The 11,734-nt window shown below is 34.9% G+C and overlaps 1 pseudogene; it reads left to right on the top strand.

Moving 5' to 3' along the window:
* Window positions 1-429: 429 nt before the first annotated feature.
* Window positions 430-1,316, top strand: LOC149241622 (uncharacterized; annotated as a pseudogene).
* Window positions 1,317-11,734: the final 10,418 nt, after the last annotated feature.

Below are 11,734 nucleotides of genomic sequence, written 5' to 3'. Positions count from 1 at the left end.
TCTTGATTGATGATACAAAAAGGGTTAGGGTGGTGGAACTCCATCAGCAACCGATGGTGAAACCTAGGCTACCAATTCTTCCTTCACCTGCTTCAGTAGCTCTTGTTTCTGTGGATGGATCATTTTTATTTGTCTTTGGCAAGTCAGACAACAATGAGGAAGTAGTAGAAGCTATTTACTTTTCTGTCATGGTGGAGATATATGTCTTGGCTGATGTCATGAGCTACTTGATGACCATTCCCCTAAACAAAAGAGTGAGAGATTTGGGAGAGCTTCAAGATTGGAATCTTGTTGATGTTTCCTTGTGTAATTTTATGGGTAAAATTTCAACCTGAAGGACACAATTGGTTGTTGTGGTTGGTTAACTCTCTTTGGCATAACGTGAAGGTTGAAAAGAATTACAGATAAAATCAATACGTTTATAGAATAATGATGAAGAACAAATCAAGGAAATCTTCCACAAGAGTTGGTAACAGTGAACAAATATGCCCTAGTTCTAATAGGAGACGCAAAAAAATCTTGTCATGATCTTGAAATGAAGGAAAGAAAAGTTGCAAAATTGATTACTTCCTCTACTCGAAAGCATTAAATTGTTCATGTTTCTACCATCCTTGTTTCTCCCAATCGTCAAAATATTGGAGGCAACAGTGCCACAGCTGTAAATGCCAATACAGAGTTGGGTGATGACATTTGTCAGGATCTGAGATTAGCATTTTCTACCATTGATGACCCATGCATTGAATGAAAGAAAGCACGTCCATTTGTCATGGGGACAATATTTTCGCCCGTTTTTCATATGTCAAAGGATGCTAGCAGTGGAACTACAACAACATGTACAACTGATCAAGGTGAACTTATGGTCCATAAAAGTCATCTGCTAAAGAAAAGAAATGAGAACAGGGATTCATGTGAAGAACATAAAAGGAGTGTAATAGATACTTCTTCAAATTCAGGTGACATACGAAAAGAAACTTTGACCAGACTTTCTACTGATGTGGTAGAAGCAGTGCAAGGGTTTGAGAAAAATTCGGGTAATCTTCCTGATGATGATCTTGATGGTTTGCAAACAGCTTTTGATGTGGCTCATAATGGCATTGAGTGGCCTCTTGATGATCAAAATGCATCACATGTTCATAGGCATGGTTCAGAATCAGTCCAGGAAGGTTTGGTTAAGTTTAGATGGGGCATCCTTGTTTCTAGCAATGCAGCAAACTAAATTGTTGAAGTGCAATGATGAGGCCAGCCAAGAATCCAGAGTTGCTGATGAAGATGATGAAATCAATGATTTTGATCCATATTTATTCATAAAGAATTAGTTTTGCAAACCAATGGTACTGATTTGGGGTTCACCCCAACAGTGGTGGTTATGTAAGACATCATCAGGTGTCTCATCTCGGAGAGTTTACCAAGAATTTTTTTTCATAATATATTCAAGAAACAAATTAGAAATAGAGAGAAAAGGAAGCTATAGCAATTAGTGAAACTTCATTACAAGTAACCTGCTTTGATACATTGTACCTTTTGTTCTCCATAAAAACCTAAAGAAAGTGATTAGGAACATATGCTTGTTTTCTTTAAGTTGTGAAAAAGCTAGACCAAGAATTTTACCATCATTGCAGCTTCAATGACATCAGTGAAACCAAGGAATGCTTAGACAAGCATGACCTCCTTGCAGTGTCTGTTGTATGCCAATATAGTATGTATGTCCCATAGGTGATGACATCGAGCAGCAAGGGATGTCGATGGGTCCACAAATGCTTAAAAATACAACAATCCAGTTCCCAAAAGAGATGAGAGATGAAGATCGTTGGCAAGGTGAATGAAAAATCCTAATCATCAATGTCTGATCATGAAATCTAATCAATTTTCAATGTATTAACCTCATGGAAGTCTGTAGTTGTATTTCAATTATCCACAAGCTTATGTTCCTAGTTTGATGGATCCATGTTTGAAGGGATTTTCTCTTGTAAGAGGATACATGACAAGTTCTACGGGTTCAAGATTGTGAAAATCCTGAAATCACATCCCATAAATAAGCTTAGCATTAATTTCTGTATAGTCAACAAAGGTCCTAATAAATCTAATATAAACTCATCACGCTGTGTTCTCACATTGGTGCTCTCATTTAGGAAGTTCTCCAAAACTTTGAGGATTAGAGAAGCAAATGCACAGTCGGTCTCCGCAATAGAAGATCGACATATGATGCCAAGTTATTTTCATATGCCAATTTCAAATGACATACAAGTTGAAATTACGGCTCTATGGTGGTATACCAAAAGAAATCAAGGTTATGTTGCATTAACTCCAAGAAAATGTTATGTTAGCAACCTTTGTATCATCTAGAAGATGATGATGCACCTATATGTGTGTAAGGGGACTGCTTGCAGGATACAGCCAAGCTCTGCGCTACCTCTAATTCTTACCTGGATAATCTCCCAATCGAACTCTAACTGCCTGATAGAATAAGGACATCCGTCTAGGGATAACCAACCATGGATAACCAAAAATGTATAATGAATAAAAATCTGGAACTTAAGGGACAAATGGAGCACTTGTGATTGATCCAGAGGATATGGACCAGGCTGGACTCCAACCTCCAAGAGGCAGAGTTCGAACAACACAAAGACTTCGATCAGAGACATCAGATCTGATATAAACACCCTGAAGGGAGAAAAAAAAAATTCTAACATTGCTAAGTTCCCTGATGATTTTTGTGTTGCGGTCAAGATGCTAGATGAAAACAGAAAATAGACAGACGATGAATTTCATAGTGAACTTGAACTAATGAGCAAAATCAGGCATCCAAACCTCGTGTCTTTGTTGGGTTTCTGTGTCCATGGGAGGACAAGGTTGCTAGTATAACATCTTATGCAAAACAGTTCTTTGGAAGCACACTTACACGGTCCATCTCATGGATCTGCACTTACATGGCATCTGCGAATGAAGATTTCTTTGATACCACGTGAGGCGACTTAAGATCTGAAAATACGTGCAAGGTGGGCTTTGGATGGCAAATTTGAAGAATATATATATTACGACTATGAGTCCTTACTAGGGTTACAAGATCTTATAGCGGAATTTGGGGTTTACTGGGCTTTGGGTCCAGATTTTGAACCAAAGCTCTGATACCATGTGTAAGGCCCTATTCTAGGGTCTTCTAAAAAATCTATTTCTCTGGAATTTAAATGCAATAAGAGGCAATAATTTATTTTCTTAGAAAAATTTTTAAACAACGAAAATTTTACCATTTACATTCTAATCCCTATAACTTATAATGAACATTTCATTTCAATAAACTTACATGAGTAATCTATAGAGGAATACTTGTACCGGTGGCTGGTGGAGATGTCTTTGAGCTGCTGCTCCTGCTGAACGCTCCTCTTGACTAACCCAACTTGATTTACCTCCCAGCCAACTAGGAAATAATTCCTAGCCCAGGAAACCTCCACAGGTTCCCTAGCTCCCCGAGCCCAAGTTCAACCAGATGTAGTGTGTGTCCAAGATGAATAATCCAGACCAAGATTAACAATATTTCCCTCCTCTCAACAACCCTAGAAACCTCCATAGGTTTCTTAGGTCTCCAAAATCACAGCAATCCTAAAATCACAACCAACCCCAAAATCAAAGCAAGACCTCACTTCCCTTTTCTCCCTTCCTCCTTCCCTTTTATACCCTTCCTCTCTTCTCCACCTCAACCACCTCTCATAAATGTCATTAATTTCTCCTTCATCCTTACAGTTGACTTCTCTACTCCCAAGTAAATCTGAGAGTACATTTGGAAATGTAATATGATTATAAAATTGGGTAATTAATGGGAGAGGACCATGTTTTCTCCCAAGTAAATGTGAGAGTACATTTGAGAATGTGAAATATATATATATATATATATATATATATATATATATATATATTGATAATTAGTTGGAGAGGACCATGCCTTCTCCCAAGTAAATGTGAGAGTACATTTGGGAATCTGAAATGAATATATATATATATATATATATATATTGATAATTAGTTGGAGAGGACCATGCCTTCTCTCGAGTAAATGTGAGAGTACATTTGGGAATGTGAGATGAATATATATATTGATAATTAGTTAGAGAGGACCATGTATTCTCCCAAGTAAATGTGAGAGTACATTTGGGAATGTGAGATATATATATATATATATATATATATATAGTTGGAGAGGACCATGTCTTCTCCCAAGTAAATGTGAGAGTACATTGGGGAATGTGAAATGAATATATATAAAATTTGGAATAATATGAGGAGACCATATCCTACCTAAGATTCAATTTTAGAAGGCAAGTTGGGAATTTGAATAAAAGAGAAATAATGAAATTTATATTAGTAAATAAATTTATAGTTTCCAAAATGAAGGTATTCACCAATATTTCTCAATATTTTTAGGTAATGTAAACATTAATAAAATTTGCATGATAAGATTTAAGTGGGGCATTACATTTCCATTTGCTTGCAATGACTCAATATAATTTAAGTGGGATAAAGTGCATTGACAGAAGCTATAAAAGGAATGTCCACTTTAACATTAGTGACTTTGATATCACACATAATAGATTTTACTTCTGATGCAAGAGCAAGAGGGTCATCATTTTGTAATTCAAGGCTGAAAAATTTAATCATGAGTTGAACAACTTCAAGTGCAGAGTGTGAGTCATAGAGTTCCTTCAGGGTTTGTAAATCTTCGAAAGGATTTGAAAATGACGAAATATGGCGACTCACCTCTTCATTTATTGATTCTGCAATCAAGGCATAAGCCTTGTTGTTCATATTTTCCTATATGGCGAATTCCTTGTCTGCGGTAGATTGTTTTGGTTCTTTGTCTCCATCTCCAAGACATACCCCTTTCCACAACTCATTAAAAATGAGAGTGTGTTTGATTTTCCGTGACCATTCTAGATAGTTCTCCTCACCGGTGAGAACCACTCCAACGATAAATATCAATGAATGCATTTTTTTTTTAAATCTGTGTACTATAAAAAATATACTTTTGCTGCCAAGAAATAGAACTTCCAGTGGTAGTTTTGTAAAAAAAATTTACAATTCTGATATAAATATATATCAGAGGTTTTTGATACAATGCGTTATGGAGAGGATTTATGCAAAGTGCCACTGTTATGTAGTGTGGGATATATATATATATATATATATATATATATATATATATATATATATATATATATATAGCAACATTGTTTTAAATTGCAAAACTCACAACATAACATGCCCAGATAACGCATAATATAACGATGTATGAGCAGAAATAACAGCGATACTTGAGGTGCTAGGAGGTGCGCCAGGTATGCAAGGTGCTATGGTATGGGAGTTGCTAACACCAGAGATGTTGGTTGTGTGTTAGAGCAGAGATGGTTAACTAAAAATGGAGTTGGCTCTGATTTGGCATTGTCATTTTCATCTCCTCTAGTTGTTGCCACAAGCTTGCTAATTTGACCCTAGTCGTTGGTGCAAGCTCGCTCATTTGTCCCTAGTCCTCAAGATGAGGGTCCTGTAATTGATGTACAAAATTATTTCTCTTGTTTCTATTGATATTTCAACAATATACAAAAAGATAACATATTTGACATCATCATTTGCATCTCTTATAGTCGCTGACACAAACTCGCTATTTTGTCCCTAACCCTCAAAATGAGGGTCTTGTAATTGATATACATAACTATTTCTCCTAAATTAAGTATCACTCAATTTGAAAACCTATACTCAATAATTATTTTTCTTTTTTAAAAACCTATACTCAATAATTATTTTTCTTTTTTAAAAACCTATACTCAACAATTATTTTTCTTTTTAATAATAACCTTGTTTGTTTAAATTTTAAATATTATTAAATACATCATATTTTGTGTTAAAAAAAATCCAAATAAAAAAAGTGGTAATCTAAAAATTTTCGATGTAACATTTAAAAATATGAAAAAAAAAAATTTCCTTTATGTAAAATAGTATTAAAATAACATAATATTAAAAAAGGCCATTCTTACTGTATATTTATCAAATAATGGCCTATGTCCTACTAAAATCGCCGACCAGTCTTAATAATAGCTTCAAAATGTTTACCTAAGTTGTTATGGTATTAACCATAACAAATGCGACTTGACCTTTTAAATAGAAAATGCATATTGCAACCAAAATAGATAACCTATTTAATTAAAAAGAACACAACTATTCAGTGAAGTCGTCGTGGTCCTCCATAATTTGAGTAGGAGAGATTTTGTTTTTTAAGATTAATGGAATGTCTGTACAGATTTAACACATAAGTGTGCATGAAATAAATGAGTCTAATTTTCCAAAAACGTGATGTTTTGAACTAATTTAGAATGCCCAAAAAAAACGATATAAATGCGAAACTTTAAGATGAAATCAGCTTTATCGGCTGCGATTATAGCCAGACCATATCAAGCTGCACAAACTATGACTGTTATTCCATTCGGGCCCAGATGAAAACAAAAAATTTATATTATTTGTAACAGCATTAATTTCTAACTAGTGAAACTGATTCCAAGACTCTTCAGTGGTATAAACCACATAATCACAATTTTCAGTTTTCTGAATCAGTAAAAATACTAACCTGAACGTCCTTCCAGTTCGATCTCTGGGAGCCTTCCAATAAAATCTTGATGCAAAGTTCACTCATACAGTTCTATCCTTACGTTGTGGAGAGTAGAAAATAACAACTTTTTAAGATGGAGAGCTGAAAATAATTAGCAGAAACAAAAAATCACAGGTTCACTTCAGTGGGATTCTAATACATTGAACAGTTTTATCTCATTTAATTGTTTTTAATGTTGGAGTACATGTTTACATCTGATATTGATTTGAAATGGTTGAGAAATTCTCTGGACTTCTCTTTCTAGGTTAAGAATAAATTAGATTTAAGAAATTCTTCTCTTTCTAGATTAAAAATAAATTAGATCTAAGAAATTTTATATATTAGAGTAATCTCTGAATGTAATGTGTTCAACGCAGACACTTCAAAAGGTCTTTGATTTTGATTCAAGGGTTCAGGAGTCGAACTCAGGAATCCAACTTGACGACTACACCTTTACAAGCGTTATGAGGCAACTTGATGGAGTCTATACTGATAAGTTGTAAACCAATTAAAGAATCATTGTGTATTTTGTTGTTTGTGGATGATTTCAATAAATTTATGTAATGTAAACATTAAGAAGGGATGTTGGAGTTAATGCTTACATCTTATATTTAAGATGTTGGTTTGAGATGATTGATAAATTCTCTCACTCTCCTTCTAAGTTAAGAATAAATTAAATTTGAGAAACTCTATATATTAAAGTAATCTCTAAATATAATCTGTGTGTTGAGCGCATACGCATTTGTGTGCGATATATGAATGCGTTCACCCATCTTTAACATTTAATTTAGTTCATTTGTTTATGCTTTGGATTAATTGTTGAGAATATGAATATATGTACCAGATCATAAGAGGTCATAGGTTCAAAACCAGAGAGTGGTACAATATGTATGCTTTCGTAGACTTCTTCGCAGTCAAATAGTTGCCCGAAGGTAAATCCCTTGTCCTACAAACAAGAGAGTCTCATACACCAATTTGATATTTGACTTCGCAGATAATAATAATAATATAAAAAAATTAAGTAGAGATAAATTTAACATGTGTGACTACCATAATCATATTTCAATTAAATTTCAAAAACATACAATGAAGCAAAAATTTATTCAGTTGTTTTGAATCACAACCGACTTCGGTGAAAGATCAACGTTAACATTTTCCTGCTACGATAGTAACCGGAATTATTTTGAAGCAGCTTGATTAGGAATTTTGTAAAGTTGTCCTATAACAGGTAGACAAGTCTTTTCTATGCTGTTTCTCATAGTCACTTTCCCTGGATGTTAATTTGATATAAAATTTGATCATCGATTTTATATTTTATATAAAATGCAAGTTGATTTCGATATAAAATATTAAATTTTTTATCCATTATAATCCACGGAGGTGTTGTATAAAATATTATTCATAATATAAATATCAACGGTTTATAAATTATGAATATGATAATGGTTTTAACCATATATTATTTCTATGAGTGTTATTGTTATTATGAAAAGTATAAAAAAATTGATGTTAATATATTAAATATAATTTTTATTTTATAAATAATGATTTAATATTTAATATTAAATGTTTTTTTAATTAAATGGTTTTATTTATAAAAATAATTTTATTAATATTTAAAAATATATTAAAAGTTTTATAATTAAGCTAAAAGGTGTTTTTTTTGTTGGCGTTGGATGGGCAAATATTATTTACGTAGTCAATCAGAATTCTTAGATTTTGTTCTTTTGACCAATACCATCAATACCATCGTGACATATGTTTTCCCTTCTATCTTGCCCTCTGTGTCCACCTACACCCTCCTACCATACTCCTCTCCCTTCAGCGTCTACTTCTCCTGCAGACTGGCAAGGCGGGCCTTCAGCATTTACTTCTCCTGTAGTATACTAGCTAGACAAGAGTGAATGGAAGTGAATAAGTTTGAACTGAAGAGGAGATACCCATGGTTCGAAGTCGTTGTTCTCTGCATTTATACACTGGAGCGAGAAAGGGAAGCCATGGCTACGCGTTGATTTTAACAAACCTTGCCCTATGGATTATCTAAGGTCTCCTTATTATCTCCATGTTTCTTCTTAGCGACAAAATCCATCGAGATGAAGGGGAAGAGATTCGAAAGGGAAACCATCCTCTTTTGTGGCTATTCTGAAGAAGAGATTCAAAAGGGAAACCATCCTCTTCTATGGTGATTCTGAAGAAGAAGGCATTAGCTGAGCTAGATGTTCAAGAATCTGAAGGTTTACTAGTTTGCACTGTGGTTGCAGTCTTCATGATTAAAGCAGGGCATTAAGGTCAGTATTTCTCTCTGACAGGATGCCCTTTGGATTTTTTTGCTCTCCCAAGCCCTAAGGGTTTGAAATTCGATTTCTACTTAGCTTCCCAATTTTGATGTCAGAAAATTTGCCCTCCCGCATCAAAAAATCCACCCTGCACCTTTGGACGCCCTAAACCCAACGAGAACAGGAGGAGGGGGGGCATGCTCCAACAAAGACAGGAGGAGGAGCGATTATGGTCTTCAATGTTCATTCTGCTATTTGGGATGTGAAAGCTTCAATCTTTGGGCGATTTCTATGGAGAACTCTCATTTGGGTCCATATCTGCTATTTTTAACAATATCCACGCATAAAACTGTGGGTTTTCTTAATACGAGATCTCAACAAAGCCAAGTTTGACTTTTACCTCTCTCGTCTTTATCCTTAGACAATTCATCCACTCTGGGAATTTCTTCTTCCTGATGAGATGGTTCTTTGTCTTGTTTAAGATCAAATTCTTCTTCTGCATGACCAGGATGGTCTTCTTCTTGTTGAAGATCAGGTGTTTCATCAATGCATTACCTGAAACTGAAAACAACAACAGATTTTCCTCCAAAGAGTAATTTTTTTTAGTCTTTGGAGCTTTGGTCCTCGTGTGCAAGACGAGACAGAAGGAGAGTTTTCAAGCATTAACTAATCATCGTTTGTGTTATTTTCCCTAATTTTTAATGCAGGTGTTGTCGGGTGCAATTTTATACCTTCGTATTTTCTCATTCTGGCTTCGTATTTTTTCATTTTGGCTAAGATTGGTTATTTGATTACTTGATTAAGGTGTAGTTGAAGATGACGAATTAACCAAACGTTGATTGGTATATGATTATCCAACATAATCACCATCTTCCGACTAAAGCTCTCTTGTAACTGAGTATATAGTGATAAGGATGTAGTTATAGCCCTAGTGGTGTACCTTTTTCTTTAAGGATTTGTAGTCGAGATCTATCACATTGGAATGGTGGCTAATACGACTTTGAAGCTTGTCTGTATTGTTTATTGTGTGAGACTTATGTTTTTCTGGATTTCGATTGTTGTTCTTGATTTTGTCTTTGGCTGGATTTCTTGATCATTTATATATATCTTTGATTTGTCTTCTGGTTTTTTTAGGGTTTCTTCAATTTCTTAATCAAGTGAAAGTCTTTTGGAGAATTTTTAATCATGTATGCTAATGAAACCATAAGCCCAAGTTTGGGGCTCAAAATTTTATAGGGAGGATGCGAAAGACTTTGCCAAATCAAAGTGTTGGCATTGTTCAAAGCCTCCTCAACTGGAAGGAAGGGCTCTTGGTGGAGCCATCTAAGTGGTTCTTCCAGGCTTTCTCAGGATTGTTTTGCAGATTTTTTTATGAAGGCCTGGCACAGAGAAGATATATATTTAGATTGGAACTTATCTGGCCTATATTTCATTATACCATTCTTGTTAGAAGTGTTTTAAGTAAAATGAGACGTGGTTGCAGAGGCCCTGTGTACGAGTTATTTTTCAATGAACATTTATGAGAAGGGTGATGTGTTAGGCCCTTATACTACTAGTGTAACCCCTTGTTGTTATTAGTACAACCCCCTTATTATATTGTTGTACCCATGTAGTCCCCATATTGTTACTATTGTGCCCCATAGAAGCCCACTATTGTTATTATTGTGCCCTTACATTATTATTGTTATGTCGGCTCTGATTATATTATGACTCCTTAGACTCCTATATATAGCAAGGAGGTCTTGTCATTTGTATCATCAAAGAATTGTTCATTTATGTAATGTAAAGGAGGTTTCCCCCTCGAAGAGGCTGAATTCTAAGGCGTTAATCTATCTTTTCTATCTTTTTGTGAGCTAGTTTCATAACATTTGGTATTAGAGCTTTGAATTCTAGGGTTTCGCTACTCCAAACAGGTCATCGTGGCATTTGCGCTATAATATTTTTTCTGCGATGTTTCAGATGCTACAAAAAAAAAAAAAATTGAGAAGATATCGCGTTGAACCTCGGGTCCAAATTTCAGAGCTTTTCGCGCAATATTTGCGGAGATATGATCTGAGGAAGTCGGTCTTTTTGCAGACTCCTGAATTACATTCCAAACAAGTGACCTGGGGAAAATAGTCATAACTTTTGTTTTGAGCATCAGATTGAAATTTCGTAAGAAGTTACAAAAAGAGGACGGACTGTAGTTTCCTGTGTATATTTTTCAGATCCTAAGGTCGAAACAGTGACACGTGGCACTTCATACAAGTTTGCTCTTCTGAAAAGGTATATAATCAGGTCATCTTGGGAGATTGTGCATAACTCTTTCTTGGAGAATCTAAATTCGATCAGACTAGTGGCATTGGAAATAGGACGCAGAGGGTTACCGCAGGTCGCAATTTCGAAACTGGAAGAACCGAAATTACAGAGTTATAGTCGTTTCAAGATCGTGCTCCTAAAATCAAGAAAAGGCGGTATGAGGAAGTTTGATGGCAAGGATCCGGTAAATTGGATACTTTATATGGAGCAATATTTTGATCTATATGGTGTACCACTGTTACAAAAGGTATGTATTGCATCTTCATATTTAGAACTGGATCAATTTTTATGGTATAAAGGGCTTTGTTCTTGTAAACAACTTGTTATGTGGTCAATTTTCACGGAGGAAATGATAGCACATTACGAGGATAAAAAGAGCAACACCTTCTTTAGAGCAACACCACAACAATTTGAAAGAGTAAAAGAGCTTTGTTACATAGTGGAAAATAAAATTATGGCAACAAGGAAGTCTACCCCTCACAACTATAATAATGGAAGTGTTGTTTCTCCTAGCCTTCCACAACCTACA

The sequence above is a fragment of the Pinus tabuliformis genome, chromosome 8, assembly GCF_031772625.1.
Source record: "Pinus tabuliformis cultivar Carrire ecotype Pingquan chromosome 8, CPIR1, whole genome shotgun sequence".
Classification (NCBI taxonomy): Eukaryota; Viridiplantae; Streptophyta; class Pinopsida; order Pinales; family Pinaceae; genus Pinus; species Pinus tabuliformis.
Note: the sequence above shows the minus strand (reverse complement) of the source record. Positions and strands in the feature narration are given on the sequence as shown.